Source organism: Syngnathoides biaculeatus, chromosome 7 (assembly GCF_019802595.1).
Source record: "Syngnathoides biaculeatus isolate LvHL_M chromosome 7, ASM1980259v1, whole genome shotgun sequence".
Classification (NCBI taxonomy): Eukaryota; Metazoa; Chordata; class Actinopteri; order Syngnathiformes; family Syngnathidae; genus Syngnathoides; species Syngnathoides biaculeatus.
This window is the reverse complement of record NC_084646.1, coordinates 18,814,581-18,834,758: the sequence shown is the minus strand read 5'-3', so window position 1 is coordinate 18,834,758 and position 20,178 is coordinate 18,814,581. Positions and strand designations below refer to the sequence as shown.

The 20,178-nt window shown below is 39.5% G+C and overlaps 1 long non-coding RNA gene across 2 annotated transcripts in view; it reads right to left on the bottom strand.

The window, feature by feature from the left end:
* Positions 1–5,679: 5,679 nt before the first annotated feature.
* The window catches only part of LOC133504093 (uncharacterized), a 30,477-nt gene continuing 15,978 nt past the window's right edge, over positions 5,680–20,178 (bottom strand). The window contains exons 3-5 of one of the 2 annotated variants that reach the window (XR_009795899.1): positions 10,886–11,032; positions 8,491–8,554; positions 5,680–8,392 (exon numbers count right to left, since the gene is read on the bottom strand). This is a non-coding gene — a long non-coding RNA (uncharacterized LOC133504093). The remainder of the gene's footprint in view (positions 8,393–8,490; positions 8,555–10,885; positions 11,033–20,178) is intronic. The other variant, XR_009795898.1, reaches the window with a different exon arrangement.

The window sequence follows — 20,178 nt, the reverse complement described above, 5'->3', positions numbered from 1 at the left end:
CAACCTCTTTCCCTCAGTCAGAGCATTGAAGGTGGGTCATGGCTAGGTCTGTCAACATGACAATGACTGGAAAACATAGCCAGGAAAACCAAGGAGTGGCTCCGTAAGAAGCATATAAAGTTTCTGGCATTGCCTCGCCAGTCTCCAGACCTAAACCCAATAGAAAATCTTTGGAGGGAGCTGAAACTCCGCGTTTCTCAGCGACAGCCCAGAGACCTGTCTGATCTGTGTGGAGGACTGGGCCAAAATCCCTGCTGCAGTGTGGGCAAACCTGGTGAACAACTACAGGAAACGTTTGACCTCTGTAATTGCAAACAAAGGCTACTGTACCAAATATTAACATTGGTTTTCTCAGGTGTTCAAATACTTATTTGCAGTTGTATCATGACAAATAAATTGTTAAAAAATCATGTTGTGATTTCTGGATTTTTCTTTTTAGATTATCTCTCTCACAGTGAACATGCACCTACGATGAAAATTTCAGATCCCTCCATGATTTCTAAGTGGGAGAACTTGCAATATAGCAGGGTGTTCAAATACTTATTGTCTTCACTGTAGCCATGGGTTGTTGTTGGTGGTCTTTTTTTTCTTCTGGGTGAGAATATTCTACTAAACATACATGCCACCTTCGATTATGTTTGACAACTGAAGCCAGGATGAAAAGCCTGTGGGCCCACTGACCACCTCCCCTGGTACTTAGGGTGGGCGATTGCGCTGCTGCAGAAACTACATAAGTACTGTTTTATTGAAAGGATCGGTGCTGGTCGGCGCTCAGGAGACAAAGACGACACTCAACAAAAGACCAACGTTCCCAAATGCTATTTAGCCTCAATAACTGGCATATTTATTTCGACCAAATGCAAGTTGTCAAAACACAGTTGACATTGCGTGAAATCAATCATATGAGCCCCTTACCTATGCCGAGAAGGTGGAGAGCCGTCACCCAGGTAGAGGTCCGCTTTGTCAACCAGCTGGGTGTCCGTACGAAACCCGCAGCAGACTCTACCTGTTTGTACTCTGCATCTCTCTATTATACTTTTCAGTTGCGTGCGAGAAAAAAGGGCAGGTGGCCTACCCGTCCCACCTGGCGCCGCAACAATTGTAGCCAATTTACTATTGACACCTAAGTGTGTCCTTCAGGCTCTGAGAAACATAACAGTCAAGATATCCCACAACAATGTTCGTCTTTGAACAAGTTAGTATGCGAAAAACAAGTGAGAGTGAAACGGTCAAGGTGTCTTGACCAGAAAAACAAGTGAGATATAAAAACAGGTGAGTGAAAAACAATTTATATAACCATGGTTGCACAATACATTCGGGTATTCGACGGTTATGGGAAGCATCACTAATTAACACTCCTTTCATGTACCATATTTTCACGGTTATATGGCGCACTTAAATGTCTTGAATTTTCTGCAAAATTGCTTAAGCTTGTTCTTCTGCTTACAAAAATAAAGGTGCAACTGTGCCTCACTGTCTCACGGGCACCACCCTGCCTGCGCCTAATATGGTGGGCCTTTGTACGTGTGTTAAATGCTGGAATTGCACCCAGATCTGAGACTGCGCCTTTTAATACGGTGCACCTTATAGCTGTGAAAATATGGTAGATCAAAGCAACGAGATTTGTATTTCCATATTTAGCCAGAGAGTTCCATAACTGCAAACTGGTGTGAAACAGGAAATGTTCCACCACGTTTTTTTTGTTCCCAACTGAAGAAATTGGGTGGGATGGTTGTGTTTAAGATTCATAAGATTTCATTTCGTTGAGGTTTTAAGACAACACATCTCTGTTGCGATTTTATACAAATTTGACTTATCAATTTATTGGCGGAGAAGGATAACTGCGTTCATCATGCTTCAATCCAAAATGTTCCTACATCATCATGGTGGCATTAGGCTTGCGAACTAATTCCATTAATGCGAACTGCGAAGCCGTTAGAAAACTTAGCTTCGTGCCCTTGACCGCTATTTCAAAAGCACGCACGGTCCTGCGCATGGATGAAGGCTCCCTGCACTTTACTATCTCTGCATGGCTTCAAGACCATGATTGGTTTCACGTGTGCTTTTCACGTTTTGCCCTAAGTACCGGGACCGCTGTCATGGCACAACATGGGGTACATCAAAACCTGCCGGCCGCCCCCGCACAGAGGTCCGGTACTTAGGATGTTTGACAATTGTCTACAGTCCCTTAACCAATCAGGATACAGAACACAATGCACATTCAAACACTGTCATTAAAAAAAAAAAAAAAAAAAAAAAAGATTGCTACGCTGTCAAAAAAAATTAGACACACACACAGAGAAAAATCTAAGAACGAGGCCTTGTAAAGTGAAGTGCGTTGTAGTGAGGGAATATCCAACCATCCATTTTCTGAGCCACTTCTTAAGACTATTATATTTACTTATTCCAAGATTCCCACACCGAAGTATCATTCTTTGCAGTGTACCCTTGTTTGCGTAGATTTCTAATTTGAGATTCGGAAGTACACAGACTTCCGACTTCACATTATAATTTTTTCATATTTCATAATTTAACCTGCTAGTTCTTTCAAGAGAAACCATTTCAACGTATTGGTTTGTTGGAATATTGAGATGTGTATGTGTAAAGCTAGCTGGTGATAGCAACAGGGTTTTTTTCTTTATTTGGGATGTGGGTAGGATTCTTGTATCAGTACTGGCTGTAATGTGAAATGATTTGTTTACATTATTGTACTGAGTTGTATGTTGTACCACTATTTTTTAGTAAGATCCCACAATATACTACATTAGAGGGCTTGATGGGAAATGTTTTACTATTGTAAATCAGCACTGATGACAACATGAATGTTTATTGACATCAGAGCATGTGATTATGAAGGGGAGTTGATTTTATACCATACTGATATTGTTTAAATGATCTGATTTTCAATTCCCTCAATGCATTATGTATTTCTTTTCAACATGATTACTGATGGTAATGTTTCATACTATGTTTTTGTTGTTCAACTTTCAATCTTTTAATTTGTATAAAGGAGTAAAAAAACACGACCTGAACTCAATAGTGTGTTTTCATCTCGCTGCAATTTATGTATTCTCTCTAGTGGTCAACAGATGTCACGCATTTTTGCCCTGGACCATAGTTGTTATCGTGTGACACGCAAGTGTACAGTAACATTGCAAATGAACTGTTAAAGCTACTGGAAACCAGCCTTCATTTTGGTATTCACAATAATACAAAGCAGTTTTTAAAAATCTGAACACATTGTTTTTACATTGTCAGCTAATTTCAAATCTTTTCCAATATAACTGACCTAGTGTGCTATCCTTTCATCTGGATTGTTTTCTCTTGACCTAATGCAGGGATAAATCCAAGCAGAAATGCATATTGGTCTGAATATTTCTCAATGATGAACCCCAAAGATAAATATACTCTACATTCAGGGTTTTACAGAACAGTTGATTTGTCAATTTACTACTCCACAATGTGACATTAACTTGTCGCAAATCATGTTTTTGGCTTCAGAAGACGGTAGAACTTCTTGCAGCATCTTATGAGTGTTAAGTGCACTGAATGAAATTATTTTATCATGTTAAATAATTTAAAATGTCTTCTATTTATGAATGTAATCTTTTGTACGTGAGGGAGAACCTGTAAAGTTTGGGGCGCGGGCAGGCTTGAGGGGGGTGTTTGAACAACTTTTTGACACAAACACTAGCAAAGACTCTAATTATTAATTTCCCACCATGCATAAGATGTGGCGGTCCTAGAACGAAGACAAGTTTCCTCAGGATATTTTTCTCTGGCTGGGAATGCCGTCACACAACAGCAAGTGAGTCATGTCAGTAATGCTCATGTCCCAATGTGTGTTTGGTGTGTGTAAATTTTTGAAAGCATTTCTCTTTTTTTTTTTTTTAAATATAGGCCTATGTTCAGCATGTAAAGTGTTGGCCACACAGTTCTGAGATCCCGGACCCGCCTGTGTGGCGTTTGCATGTTCTCCCTGTGCTTGCGTGGGTTTCCTCCGGGCACTGCGGTTTTCTCCTACATCCCAAAAACATGCAACAATAATTGGACACAATTGCCCCGAGGTGTAATTGTGAGTCTGGCTGTTTGCCCTGCGATTGGCTGGCAACCATTTCAGGGGGTAGCCCGCCTCCTGCCCATTGACAGCTGGGATAGGGTCCAGCACTCCCCACAACAAAAAGAAAATGGATGGATGGATAGGCTAATATATGACGCTATCAGCAACTTGTTGATGTCGTCTTGACTTTCATTGGATCAGTTTCAACTTTTAAGAATCTCTTGCAACTGATGGTATTGCTGTCATGCATATACAATAATATTAAATACCGGGATGAAACTAAACGTTTGGATTCACATTCGATTTCTCATCATTGAGCAAATTCATTGGAGACAAAGACGGGTCAGTAAATAATGTATATCCAATAATGTACTTATTAAATGACATTGCATATATATATTTTAATGCAAGATCACTAAAGATAACATCTGGTGAGTTGGAGCTGGTGAATTGAAGTTCAGCTCAATAAATGTTTAATTATTTAGAATGGCAACTGTTTAGGTGAGCCAGCAATGGTGGGTAGTGGTTGGCACATCTGTCCCAAAGTCGAGAGGTCCCGGCTTTGAATATAGGTGGATGTGGTGTTTTTATCTGCATCCCAAAATCATGAATGCTTAATTGTAATTGTTCATAGGTCAAAATGTGAATGTGATCCATTGTTTGTGTCCTGCTGGTGACCATTCCAGGGTGTACCCCATCTTTCATCCAGAGTCAGCTGCGATGCTCCAACTCACCTTACTTTACAGAGGGCAAGCACTTGAAAAAAAATCGATGGATGGAAAACTTGAGGGAAAAAACATCTGAACCATTGTCGTAGATGTTGTTTCATATAATACGAGCAATAAATATTGTAACGGACATTTTAAAAAATACAAAATGGACAAACATTCTGTACAGGTCCACCTTTTATTAAAAGTTCTGGATATAAATACAAGTGGGGAAAAAACAACAAACCATATTGGTACATGAGGTCATCTAAGATATATTTGCTTACTTCAGTTAATATTTCCAGCTACTGTACCTCATATCAAAAGTAAATGCAATTTTCTTTGAAAGGTCATTTTCTTTTCACCCCAACTATCTCTGCATCCCTCCCTCCCCCCCTTCCTGTTCTGCTTTTGTTGCGAGACTCGAACCCCTCCAGCGCCGCCAGTGTGATCGAGATGCAATCTGAACTTCCTGTCAGTTCGCGCAGGCCGGGTTTGCCCTGTTATTGGTGGAAGGCTCGGAGCGGGGCTGGCACGGATATAAACAATAGCATCATCAGCATATCGTGATGTTATTCGTTGTGATAGTCGGCTGAAATCTGGGACACAGTTGCATTCATCGTTCAGTGAGCTCTTCTATACAGTTAAACCCACCGACAGCAATGAATGTTGATTGTGACCTTTGAGGTTGTTTTTCTTTTTAAAAAAAAAAAAAAAAAAAAAGAGTAAAAGAAATTGTCATCTTGCCTGTGGAAAAGGGTCAATGAGTCATTGCCACTGCCTTTGTGCAGGATCTTCATATTTCTTTTTAGGTGTAACCGCTTGCTACAGGGTACAATCAACGGTCGATGGTTTTTCAATTTAGCCAAACTCACCGACAGCGTTGAATGTTCACTGGGGCAAGCAGAAACCCGATGGTTACCATGGATAGCAACAACAACAACAACAAAAAAGCTTCAAAAAACATGGCTGGCTTGGCCACATTCTGCAAATGCCTACAGTGTACACACAATGCTAATTCTAAACACATGCATTAGTAAGCTTACTTAAAAAATACATTTCTACGTATATGCATATATACCATATTGTACCGTACCGTGCACTACTGAACCTGAGAATGACAGTAAAAGAGGATTAAAAAAGGAACTGGTAGAGATGTATCGTTAGAGCTTATGCACACGCCATATTCTCCACTAACAAGACTAACCCTTGCACAATGAACTGGCTTTGCCTCACTCATTGTTAAATGCCAGCAATGTCAACACTGGCCTGTCATGAACTGTCACCAAGTCCTACTCCTGCAACACATTATCATTATGACTCTACGGATAGTGTCGCTGTATAGAAAAGGGCTTTATTTGCTTTAAAATAGCACAAGAAACAGAATGATGTCGTCTCAAAACTGCTGAGTCATGGCAGTTTTTAGGTGTGGTGTGGTCTCTGCAGGGCGTCGTCATGTCAAGAACGTCTTTCAATGTGCAGGATGAAACTGTCTACTCACCTTAATTAAAAATCGGTTTTGCTATGATGTAATCTTTGCTGTTCAACGATTAAAACTGTGCAGCGCCTTGTGTGAAAGGTTTTACCAAACATTGAGGTGTTGATGTTTTACCAGGCAACATTCTTAATCTGCTTATAGAAAAAATGTAACTGTACATAAGTGGCAAAAGCTCTGGATGGGGCCAGCAAGGAAAGTATGCTATTGGGAAACTTTTAAAGAACAGACTAAATCACTTAGGCAATGTGAAACAAAATACCACAATCATTAAACTCCATCAGGTAATAATTTTATACATGCCTGTCGTGCTCATTTTCCTGCATTTTCCTCTTCTGCCACTGCCTGTGCAAAAAAAAAAATCTCCATTCCCCCCACCCCTAAAAAATTAAGCGGTTGTTTGCCACTGCAACACCAAGTTTGGACCAAAAACAGCACAGGCCTTGCTGCAAGGGATGTTAGAAACTCGGCTTGTGTGCTCCCTCACGAAACTGGATTTGAATGACAGTGTTGGAATTGACAGAAGTGGATGAGAAGGATGTTGCTGTATAAGGTCTTCTCTGGCCTGAGGATGAGGGTGACAGGAAGAAAGATCTGGGCCATGAAGAGAGAGAGAGAGAGGGAGAGAGGGAGAAAAGGAATGGCCCTGAGCTGACAATGTTGCCCTAATGTGAATGACAAGGTCTGTGCACAGATCAGCCCTCAAACCAGCCTGGATGTGTGGGAGATGGATGATGGCGGATGAAGGCAAAGTCAGAGTGGAAGCGAGAGAGAAATAAGAAGAGACATGGGGAGGTGAGGGTGGGGTTTGAGGGTGTCCAGCCTTCAAACGCGTTGGCCTTAATGGCGCGGACAGCTCTGACATTTAACCACTGAGTCATCATTAGATGAGCGGAGGTGGTGGGTTTCTTAAAAATATACATGTTCACGAAGCGCTTACCAACAAAGTAAATCCACACTCATTATTTCGTTCCTCCTAAAATGGTTCCCTAGACTTGGTTGTGCTTGGTGGCCATCTTAATTTTCACACCACTACAGGTGATATATTACACAATAGGTTACCCAAAAATACACACCCAAGGGGCCCTGTGAAGTTCCCACGAAAGCTAACTAGCAGAACAGGTCGGGGTAATTGATATCGTCAGAGTTTCTCAAATGATGCCGGTTACCTTGTCGTTACATCCTTGTTATTCCAGAAAGACAATTTCAACAGGGATGATCAAATTACTCCAAAGTGACAAAGGAAGTCCCTGTCGTCAATATCAGAGTAGCATGTGAATGTGTGCTGAAATATAATGACAATACATAACCTTTTCTTTCTTGGCTCAGGTTGAACTAGTACAGGAGGTTCATTATCTGGGCAATATATATATTTTTTTATTTTACCATGGAAGTGGCCACTAAAGAAGGTAATGTGGGGTTGCCATGGTAGCCAGTGGAAAATCACAATTTAAGGTACAATTGTAGTATTACTGTAAACAATTGCTTCAGAATGGTTCACAATACATAATAGAGATTTGGTGATACTTTTAATTTATTTATTTATAAATGTTATGGTCAATTGATAGCAAGATCACGCAAAAATCAAATGAGGACACATTTAGGGAGTCCCACCCCCCCACTTCTGTACAGCATTGCAAAGTTGTTGGACGTTTGCCTTAAGTTCTCATTGAATTATACGTGATACTTCAAAATATTCAGCCATAGACCAAGTGGCTATTTGATGATGTTGCCGATGCAAATTGGGATTATTATGATTTGGTGATGGTGTGTTTTGGCGATGATTCGAAGATGGTTAGCAGTTTCGATTTGAAGACCAGTTTCAGCCGGTCATAACGGTGTTTGAGAGGAAAGCCCACAGTTACATTTATGTGTCTCACAAGTGGGAGGACATTCCTGGTGAGGGTGCTGCTGACTGCCTGCAGGTACAAACCGGCATCCTCTGTCTGTCTACTGATATCAAACCGCAATGTTTAGTGCCTGACTTAATGCTCACCTGCTCACGCGCCCCTGGCTGTGTGTGTGTGTGTGTGTGTGTGTGTGGTGTGTGTGTGTGTGTGTGTGTGTGTGTGTGTGCATCTTCTTCTGTCTCGTCAGAGATGGAATGCTGCCTGTTTTTATCTTGCGGCCCTGCAATTACACACATACAGACACATACAGGAAATTACATATGGATCCCCCCTGGAAGGACGAAAGCCGAAACTGGACACGTCACTGATCTTGCGTACATTTGGGCAATAGTTGCTCATTTGATTTGGTGGCAGCTGCACAAGCTTAAGAAATTCAAGGTACCTGAAAAGATAACACGAGATATTTAAGAAAAAAAATTATAAATGCATAGTTTCGACTAAACCGTAAACTAAACTTTAAACCTTTCACGGCAATTGCCACCCACCTCAAGTAATACTTGGCTCTCCAATGCAACCATCATCACTAACATTATAAAATACTGCAGCACGGTAGGTTCAAGTGCTCATTAAAAATGAAGTGAAAGTTACATTTAATAATATTGTCATCCACTGTAATAATATACACAGTTTGAGCATTAACATTGTGCCTATAGGGGCAAACACATCTAATTATAATAAACACAAACATTCTAAAAGACAAATGTAAATATGGTGTACTTAAAAGTTAAATACAACTGAATTTTAATAAATACCCAGTACTAGATTTTCTGAAAATGTTGTTAAGATTATGATAAATTGGAACATTTAAATCAGTGATTATTTCACGTACCACCGGTAATACCTCTACCACACTTATTGAGCCACCGGGCTAATTCTTTGCACTCCATTCCACAGCTACACAAGCTATACAATACAGAACTACTGCACTGTGAACCTTGCTAGTTTCTTCTTTCTAACGTTGTACATTCTATGTTACATTTACTTTGTTTGAATTTGGGAGTTTTTCTTTTATACAGTGTTACATTTCACTAGAGGAAAACGACATGGAGGAAACCATCCATCCATTTTCTCTGCCGTTTATAATCATTCGGGTCACGGGTGAGCTGGGGTCTATTCCTATTAGTGTGTCCGCCTCACTTGGACTGCTTCGCAGTTAATCACAGTGTAGATAGTCAAACAACCATTGACAGTCGTATTCCCACTCTAAAGACTATTTCGTCTTCACTGAACATAAGAAGCATGTTTTTGGTATTTGGAAGAACCTGAAGAAAACCCATGCAAACACAAAGGAAGGCTATAATGTGTTTTCAAACCCCCAATGGGCCACCTGATCGTGTATTGTGCTGCCAAATATAGAGCATTGTCAATAAAGATCATTGAATCCTATAATATATTTATTTAATGCAATTTAACAGTTGCAAATATTTCAGAGCTTTCGATTTGTCGATGTAAGTTTCATCTTTATTTTTATGCAAATATAGATTTTTTTTAACTTTTGGGAATAGGGCAATACCACTGCTATTTAAAAAAAATATATATATATTTTTTGTTCTCGGTTCTCCCTTACTTTTGTCTAAAGACAAAGCATTGCAGACCTTGCTATTCATTAACCGCATTTATTATTATTACAATGTACATTTTTTCACCACAAGGGGAGGATTACTGCGAATATATTAAGTCCATATCTCTGTGGACTGGCAGTAGTGAATAATGCCGCAAGAGGAACAAACTGGGGAGAAAGAGTGAGAAGTGAATAATAGCCACTAGATTGCAGGAAGAGTATACCTCGCCCTCTCTTCCTCTGACATACACACACACACACCTAAAATGGATAAGAGACTCCTCAGGGCAGCAAATAATAACGTTCCCTGTCATTATCGTCACCCGGCCGAAGCACCCTCCAGTCTCCGACACAATCCGTGTCGTGTCATTTACATTGTGTGCTAAAATGGGCACATCAATAGACTCATCCAAAAGCAGAGCAAGTCCCTTCCTATCTGATTCTCAAGAGCTTTAATAACCGGCAATCACACTCTTGAGTTGTGCCTTGTCAGAATTGGACACGAGAACGAGCGACATTCAGCCAAAACCCGACTGACGAAACTGAGCTCAGCCAAAGTATATTATCTTCTAACACGTTCTTTTTAATGCAATAATCTTACATTTTTAGACCTGATTTTAAGAATAACCTCATTAATTCGGATTGTCACAACAGATATACTCAATATAGGGCTACCTGCAGCTTATAATTTGGGTGTTTTTGCTTTTAGTGGGAGACTGCAGGATGCTGAGGTTTGGGAAGTGGGGGGTGGCGACTGTGAAAGGGTTTGTGGGATATGTGGCGCAGCTGTTAAACTTGAGGAGATTGGTTGGGACTGCTGAAAATAGACAAGATGAAGCATGCAGACTCAAGGGCCCATGCTTTTGCACGCATATTTACTTATGCAAAAGGACAGTGAATTGAGATCTGTCATAAAGAGCCATTTTGCTTTGGAAATAAACATTTGACTATCCACAAAGGCTCAGCATCAACTCTTATATAGGACATCTCCAACGTGAGTTAAATGTTAATTCTGCATTGTTTTACTTGATAGAGAGAAACTGTGAAAAAATGCAGGTAATCTAAGTCTATTTGAAGCATTCAATTAGGATAACAACAAGTTATACCACATCCACGGTATTGTAGTCATCTTTTTAATGCATGGCCTCATACCGTAAAAGGAAATGGTGTGTGTGTGGCATGCGGCGACAAATGCGGGGATGGCGAGGATGGTATGCTGGTGTTAGACCACAGACAGACCCAAGGTGCCGTTGTATATGTGGTTGTGCGTGTTTATGTTTGCCGTCAACATGTCTGGACCTGGGTAGAAAAAGAAAGACAAAAAAAAAAGGGTGGTCATTTTTGGTGTTGATATTACATGCTATTAAAATGTCATTTAATACACACACAAGCAGTTTTGCAGCACAGACACACACACACCACATTCAATCCTATCATTTCATAACATTTGTAGTGGAAATGTGCGTTTGGAATTACTGGCAAACGAGTAGCATAACGAAATAGAACAACTTCAGTAATGCCCTTCATTTCCCCTATATAAGTCAAACTGTGTTTTATATATGTACAAGCCCCCTCATAACCTATAAACACCGTGGGTGGTCTTGAGAAACAAAGATGAAGAACCCACTTGAGTGTACATTTGCACGTGATTCATCCCCATCCCCAACCCATTAAAGTACTACGTCGGTTAAGTTTCAGTGATCTTCTAATGTTGGCCAAAATGTATAAAATGTCACACTCTCAGCAGCTTCGTTGTGCATCTTTAAACAGCCGGCCACTGACAGCAAAAAGAAAAAAAAAATGTCATTTTTAGAAGTCGTGTTGAAATGTTTGCAAACAATACAGGGCGAGAGGTTGAAAAACCCACCCATAATGAAAGGGGTGTCTGCCGAATGTCTCCAACTGCAAGAAAATTCAACTCTCATTTGTGGTGACTAAGCCCATTGAAATTCCAGTTGAATATAATATTTTAAAGTGTATTTTGAGCCACTTTGAACACAATACTTTGGAAAGATTTCTCGGAGATTTTCCCCACTGTATTCTTTGCTCTAAAAACCGTTTGGTTCTTGGCAAACATTTGACAAAGGTTAGTGCAAGGGCTTCTATTTAAAAATGTACAAAAGTGTACCAATGATGTGTTTAAGCATTTTTGGTTTGCATACACAACAGGCCCCTGATCTTAAAGTACAAATTTGCATGCAGATGCTAAGGCCAGTTTCAAGGATCTCTTTTGCCCATATAGCAAGTCTCTTGGCTTTACAGGCAGTAAGTCTTTTGTTATTTAAAGCAGTCCACACAATGCTCCGTTGAAAGCCACGCTGCACATAAGCTCCGATGTAATAAATTAACTTGATAATTCAAAGAAGTTATGGCGACAATCTGTAAATGCTGTGTCTGAAGAAAACAGAAATCGCTCTTAAAAATGGTTGAAAGGTGGCTTGTAACAAAGAAACTTGTCAGTAAAATATATTTCTTCAGAATTCCTCCCAGAGATGAGAACAATGGCTGACCTTGGTCGAATGAAAAATTGCTTCAATTGTTTAAATTTGGCTTTGATGTTCAAGTAAAGTGAGAAGGGTCAGCACAGGAAGTCTGCCACAGGAAAAAAAAATGACATCTTTTGTGCTGCCCACAACTGATCTCGTTTCTTGTCCTCAAAGTTGCAATGGGGAAGTATTTTCCTCTTTATGCCCTCAGGATTCCCTTCAGAGTCATTTCCATCCTTTTCAGGCAATATAAATCGCCAAAACTAAATGTATATTTATAGACAAGCTAACGTGACGTTTTGACTCTTAATATTTTCTCCCATGTATAGGGCCACTCCCCACAGATGCCGCAATCCTTTATATAGTCTGCCTATTGCATTCCATCCACTAACGGCTCCATTAGTAGCTGGCAACCAGTGTTTAATGTTCCGTATTTGACTTGACTTGAATGAGAGAGTGGAAGGAAACCAAGCCAAAGCTCAAGAAAAGCAGTACATGTACTGTGCATGCTAAACAAATAGCCATTGTCTTACGTTTTGCTCTCGCAGTATTATGGACCACTAAACGATTGCCGTGGCTACATACAATTAAGTGTTATTCGACCAAGATCATTTTACAGCTGTTTTTTTGGGAAATTGGTCGATTTTGTGGAAAATCATACATTAGACTGATAACTGTCCACTCTTTTTGGGATCAGAACACAGGTTACAGTTTTCATTTGGATCACATTCAGATGTGTGCGGTTGTTACGGTACTTGAGCTTCTTTTCCTCACTGAGTCAATACCGTACAAGAGACACTTAAGGTTAAGAGTTTCAATGAAACTGACAATATTATTGGATTTTGGTTTGTTTTGTGGAACATCCCTGCACATCATAAAAAATAGTACGTATCAGGTGGCATATGTAGTTGTCGCCAATGCATTTCCAGTTTCCGTTTAAATGCCTCCCAGTTGCAATTTACCGTAATTGCCGGCCTATAAGCCGCAACTTCTTTAAAACGCTTTCAACTCTGCGGCTTATGCAGTGATGCGGCTAATTTGTGCATTTTTTTTTGCCGTGTTACTTCCGTGTCTCAGGGATTTTTACCAGAATACTTTTTTTTAACCGGCCCTGTTAACGCCGCGCTAGCGTTAGCACCGCGCTAGCATTAGCGCTGCGTCTCAGTGATTTAGGTATGTTTTTTTTTAACTGGCTCTGTTAGTGCTGTGCTGGCATGTTGCTGCTGTATTACTTCCACGTCTCAGTGATTTTTACCAGTATAATTTTTTTAACCGGCCCTGTCAACGTGGTGTTAGTGTTAGCGCCGCATCTCAGTGATTTAGGTATGTTTTTTTTTTTTTTTTTAACCAACTCTGTTTGTGCTGTCCTACCATGTTGCTACTGTGTAGCTGCTGCAGCTGTTTTTTTTTTTGTTTTCGAGGTATGTTTTATTTTCAAATCAGCCCTGTTCGTGCTACCGTGTTGTTGCAATGTTAAGCTAAGCTAAGGTATTAAAACTTTGAAAACTCTTTTACACAGGTGCGGCTTATGCATGCACCAAATGGTATTTCCTTTACAAATGTACTGGATGAGGTTTATAATCCGGTGTGCGCTGTAGGCCAGAAATTACGGTACATGGAATCCACAATCTAAAATTGTTCTTCACTTTTGTGCACATTGGTGCAAATTATGGGACAAGTTGCATGTTCAGGTTTCGTTGAAACCTAATGTGCTGCCAGCTTAAAGGGTCATGTTACAAATGAACAGATGTTGGAACGTTTCATAGCCACATGGTATTAATCGTAAAAATGCTGATAATCACGACTGATGACTTCCTGCTTTGGGCTTCAGTGGTTGCAATCTTTTTCAGTACAATAAAGTGAGGGCTATTTTGTTTGAATCACAATTTGCTTCTGTCTTGATCATCCTTTGTGGTCAATTCATTTGAGGGTGTACTGCTTTGTCAGCTCTTAAGATGCTGAACAATTATTTTAGGCTAACCCGTACCCATTTTTCTCTCCTATGACAGTAGGGTCAGGCAGACAATAACCGCGTTAGAAATCATAGACAAACATTTTAATCACAGGGCTCACGAGTGATCAGGGGCAGGGATGAGCAAAGGAAAACAAACATGAGAGTTATGAAGCCAACTCTCACCAAATAATAGAGGCCTATGTTGAAAGTTTGATGGATAGATGCTCTCTGGGGAAACTAACCACTTTTTGGGCTTGAAATAAAATATAATAACTGACATAAAATTGGGACGCCTGGGGAGAAATACTAAAAGTGCTGGTTCTTCTTCAGAACAAAGCCAGAACCAAATGAAAGTGTCATAATGGGAAATAGCAGATACTGCTGGTAATTGCTATTGATTGTAGTTGTGACGACAAAAGTATCATTAACATTTTTGTTGCATACAAACATTTTTAATATTGTACGTCTGATCATTTTTTATCCTGAAACCCGTTGGGACCGAGCTCCAGAACTTGTTTACATTATTCACCCGATTTTTGTGCAATTAACACGCTGACGTTGGTAGTTTATCAGAATATACCTGGTTTTACCATATTGTGTCTGTTTGTAATTAGACTAGTATAGACATCATGTAGCACTAGACCACCCAGAACAACTAACATTCCAAACTTTAAAAAGAAAACATCAAAAGTCTTAATTATATCCATCCTTGTGGGTGTGTCTCTCTGCTCAAAACAGACATCTGAGTGAAAACAGAGACCTTTTGGACAGATTTTATTTTTTTTGTTAACATGTTGCCCAAACTTATGGGATACTGCACGGGCAGTTTTGCAGACATTGCAAATACATGCACGTGGTATATTAATAGTTGTTGGACGATTAAGAGTACAAAACAATGAAAGGGGAATGGTCATTGCACAAAATCTGGAATTTTCAAACTAATACTGTGAAACCCTAAAAAAAAGTCCAGATAACTAAGAAGTTTAGTCCACTGATTTGGCAAAGGACAACAAAACGCCATAATATTCATTTTTGGAATTTGGGTCCAAATGATCTAACAATTTTATCACACACTTGAAGGTGGCCTCATTCAGATGCACTACAAGCCTACTGTATATGAACTGTTCATTTCAAGATTTTCAAAGCAACCAATTTTTAATGAACATTAGTGTGTTGGTGTTTTGGGTTGATTGGGAAATTATTGCTCGAAAGTGTCGAAAGATTAGACGTGTAGACATTGTTAAATAAAATTTGATATTCATTGTTGTTTTGTTTGATTACATTTTTACATTGTAAGAAAACTTCATACCCACCATACATTCATGGTAGGTTGAATGAACACTCTAAATTGCCCGTCGGTGTGACTGAGAGTGGTAATGGTTGTTTTTCCTGTGATCGGCTGGCAACCAGTAATTTCATACCAAAAGACATACATGTTCAACAACTAATAGCAAAGAATGATTTACTGTACTTCAAAATTCATCCAGGATATGAATCCTTTTGTGCTGAACTGTCCCTGTAATCAATCACCTTCACCTCTTTGCATGCCTCTTTGAGGCCAAGAAAAAACAAATCTATTGTATCTGTGTCGAATACACAGCTGGTGGGGTTCATTAAAAAAGACCCCCCCTCCTCCCGTACATTCCACAAAGCTTGATAGCAATATAAATTCACATGCTGGGGTGGCACTTTGCCATCCTTGATAAATTCTGCACAAACACTAAGGCAGAATGAAGGTGGGCTCATGTTTACAATGATGCCGCACAATCTCTGTGTAAATGAGGCAATAAAGGCACGAAGACGTGGAGTTAGTGTTCACGCAGAGCTTTTTAATCCTGCGCCCACTTATCCCAGGGATTGTTGTTTTTGAAGTGAAATGCATTTAAAGTCCAAAAATCTAAAAATGAGGACACCCAGAAGCAAGTACAGCATCTGACCTACCATTGAAAAGCCTCCCAATAATAAATGTCCATTATCGCTGTCCACTGCTTCCCCCATAATGTTTCCAATGTGCTATCTGCCACAGATCAATGGCTTAATCATGTTCCCGTTGTATTTGGGCCGGAATGCTATTGAAAGCTATTTCCACCAAGTAGGGAGGCTAATGACCCTGAGCTGATGGTCCGTGTTTGGCCGGGAGCGCAGATCAAGCGAAGGTAAGTAAACTCGTGTATTCTCCGGGGAACCAGCTAATGAGTGCAAATGAGAGCCCGTGCTATGGTTCATCACCTACTTAGCAAGTTTGTGATTTTGACCTGACGGTACAAAGATAATTGCAGCATTTCAGTGAAAGTGATATTTAAAAAAATCAACGACCGTAGTCATTACTGGACAGTGACAGTTAAGATGCTTTGGGACGAAATCCGGAGATTTCAGATTTCATTTTTTGCCGTAGTAGAGTATACTTATTAATTTTAATTGCTTGAGTATCGACAGGACTAAACATGCACAAGTATGAATAGCTGTCTTAAAAAAACCAACATTTTTAATCAACAATAAAACTCCAAAAAAAAAAAGATGTTAGAAAACCATATTCGAGCACTATGGAGCCGTGTCTGTCGTGCATAAAAGCCACATTGCCCTGTGAAGGTGCTGATGTAAGGTGGCGTGAGTTGTACTGCAATTGAAAGAATTTGATTCAAATCTAGTCTGGCTACCTCGCACTACTTTGGCACACGTAGAAATATTGAAGCTTGTGAATATAAAAGAAAAAGGGCAAAAAAGAGTGAGAACAACAATAAGGACCCAAGTGCACTGTGTATAAGTGTGTGCATAAGCGCTTTAGTGTGTGTTGGTAATCCCTCCACCGGCAGACTAATGATAGGTCTTATCGACACCCAGCAGTCAATGCGAGCCTTTGTCTCCTCTCAGGAGGCTTGACGGAAAGCCTGGGGGGGGGGGGGGGGTTCTGCCTCTGACTGTTCGTTCTTTCAGCCGCTGATAAAAATGAATGCTAAAATGGCCACTGTTTTAATGCGTCATATGCACAATACATCCCACTACTTTCTTCTTTAAGAAAAAGAAAACTAACTGACACTTAGGATGGTTTATGGACTAACAAGCAAAAGATTTGTTGACAGACACGAATGACAATTTGTATAAAATGTTATTCTCTAAGCAATAAAATCCCGAGTATCAAGGCATCTTTTACTCTAATGCCATGTTTTTTTTTTGTTTGTTTGTTTGTTTTTTTTGAAACAGTTTCAGGAGTTAAGCATAAAAATTTGGGGGAAGATGTTGTTTCCTGCTGATTCTTGACCTAAACGTAATTTATAACTGGTTATTGCTACACTCACTATGAAAAGGCATTGAAAAATGAAAGAAAAATTACTGACTGTACTTAAAGTTGAACAACATAGTTTCCCTTTGGAAATGGGAGAAAAATGTTACCATTGGAGGACAATTATAGGACTAGCCTTGTGAAGTAAAGTACGTTAGATGACATTGTTCCTTGTTGAATAAAACTAACCTCCTCCTCTACCCCTTAGTTCACAGGCTAGAAAAGGGTTTCCTTTGAAAATCAACTAAAGCCGTAAAATAAATCTCAACAGACTGACTGAGTGCCTTTTAAATGACAACACTAAGTAAAACGATTAGATTGCATCATGGACAATGCACAAAATGCATATCCACTATACTGTATATATGTATACACTGTATATATATATATATATATATATATATATATATATATATATATATATATATATATATATATATATATATATACACACACAGATCGATAGAAAACTATATACACGCAGATACTGTATACCGGTATATACATTCATACACACACATGCACGCATATACACACAAACACACATTTATTGTATATATACACACACAAACAACAACACACACAAACACGCATATCTATCTATATACTGAAGACACATTTTTACCATTGTTCCACTCTCGAAATCTATTCTGTTTGAATGTATAAATAATTGATTCATCTTTTTTTCATCATTCTATCGGTGTTTCTATATTGCGCCTCTGGAACGTAACCCCCTCAATGGAGGGGAATTTACTGTCGTCACAAAATACAAATTCTTTGTGTGTTTCCAAATTCTTTGTTTTCAACATACTTTGTCAATGAAGATAATGATAGCTTTTTTTGTCACCAAATACTAATATCCACGCACCCCTTGAATCGTTTTTATACTGCTGCCATGTCCACGTGACTAAACTTGGAGGTCCATCAGATTTATTCTTTTTTGTTGATTCCAAACGAAGTGATTTTTGTCCCCCTCACCGCTGCAAACCACCGCCCGTCTTCTGCTCGACGTTTTGGCGTGAGCGTGAAAGTGACAATGACTCGGTGTGTCCCGCTGTCCTGCAGTGAATCAATCGGACCTGACTGAGTGACTCACTTGGCTGTCACTTCCCGTAAGCGTCTTTTGAAATATGACACCATGTGACAAAGTGTGGCGTTGAGCTCTCTGCCAGTGCGGGCGAAAAAAAAGCAACCCTACTTTTTGTCCTGTAGGTTTCGAGAGATTTGGAATCAAAGAGCAAAAAAAGAAGACACTGAAGAAGAAATGAGTGGCTAGTGGGTAGTTTAAACATTCTATACTTTTTTCCTTTTTATTATTGTTCTTCAGTCCCTGGCTTTACATGCCCTATATGAACAGGTTCCTAAAACAATAGGTTGGTATGTTGATGTACATGTGTAGAGAGGAGGTGCAACAAAAACAATTTTTTGATATGCGATCTAAGGATGTGTAAAAATGGTTCAGATCAAACGGTCAGTGGACTGCTGACCTCTTGTTTCCTGTTTTTGTAAAGGCTGTCTTTGGAGGCCACAGGAGATGGAAGAAAGATGGCACATGTGTGTGTGTGTGTGTTGTGTGTGTGTGTGTGTGTGTGTGTGTGTGTGTGTGTGTGGGCAACTAAAATGAAGCGACCACGAAGCTGTGACTGCTAAAGAAAGAAAGAACAGAAGGGAGGTGCAAGAGGAAAAAGAGCGGTACAAGACGGAAAAAAAAAACATTGAACAATATTGCCTGAATATAAAAGCATTAAGCTGGAGTTAACACGTTTAATATGATCCACCGACTGAGGATATCGAACATGGTTATTTTGGGTGGCCTATGCTAGTTTTTACTCATACATGGTCTTATCACTCTTCGCAAAATGCAAAAGCTGCACTCAAATTATGTTTTGCGGAAAGGCGTGGACATGGATTAAAAAAAATAAAATAATGCAATGCATATGCCTGTAATATCCTATAACAATAAAACAAAATAATAACATAGGACCATAAATTTGAGTGTGGCGTTTAATTCTGTGCCCAAAACTATAAAAGCTTGGACAGTGATTCAGTCATTAGAGCTTGTGACCAGAGGGTGTTGTCATGACAAAGGCAAAGAAAAAACATTTTCTTCCCTTCTCCACCACCTCTCTCTTTTGCTACCCCCTTCTCCGTGTTCGCCTTGCACGGGTCGGTGTTTTACTGCTTGATGCACGCAAAGACGAAAAGAGAGAGTTGCACTCAACATTAAAATGTGGCTCTTTTCCCAGTTTTGATTGTCTTTTGCTCATGCTCTACAATATGTGGTAATTACTGTATTGACTTTTTAGGGCATCTAATGGATGCTATAAAAAAAATGGAGTTAATAAAAATACGCGTGGTTACAGTCCACAGTATACATCATATTATACTATATTATATGATATTACATTCATTTCTCCTGTATAATTTATACACAGGTGTAAGGAGAATGAAAAAAGTCAAATTGCATAGACATATACAGCTACCTTGTGGCTGTGAAAAAGGTGTATGTACATTCAAATATAATATGTAATCGCTAATGTTACAAATGTATCTGTAATGCAGTAAATTTTCACTGCTTGCGGATTTCAAGAAATTCAATCTGATACGCTAATATTTCTGCACGTTCCAAAAAAAGAGCTAGCTCAGAGTGCATTTCCGACCACACCCCGATAAATATGACGGCCTCGCTGGCACCATCATATTGATAGCCGTTGTTATCATATCA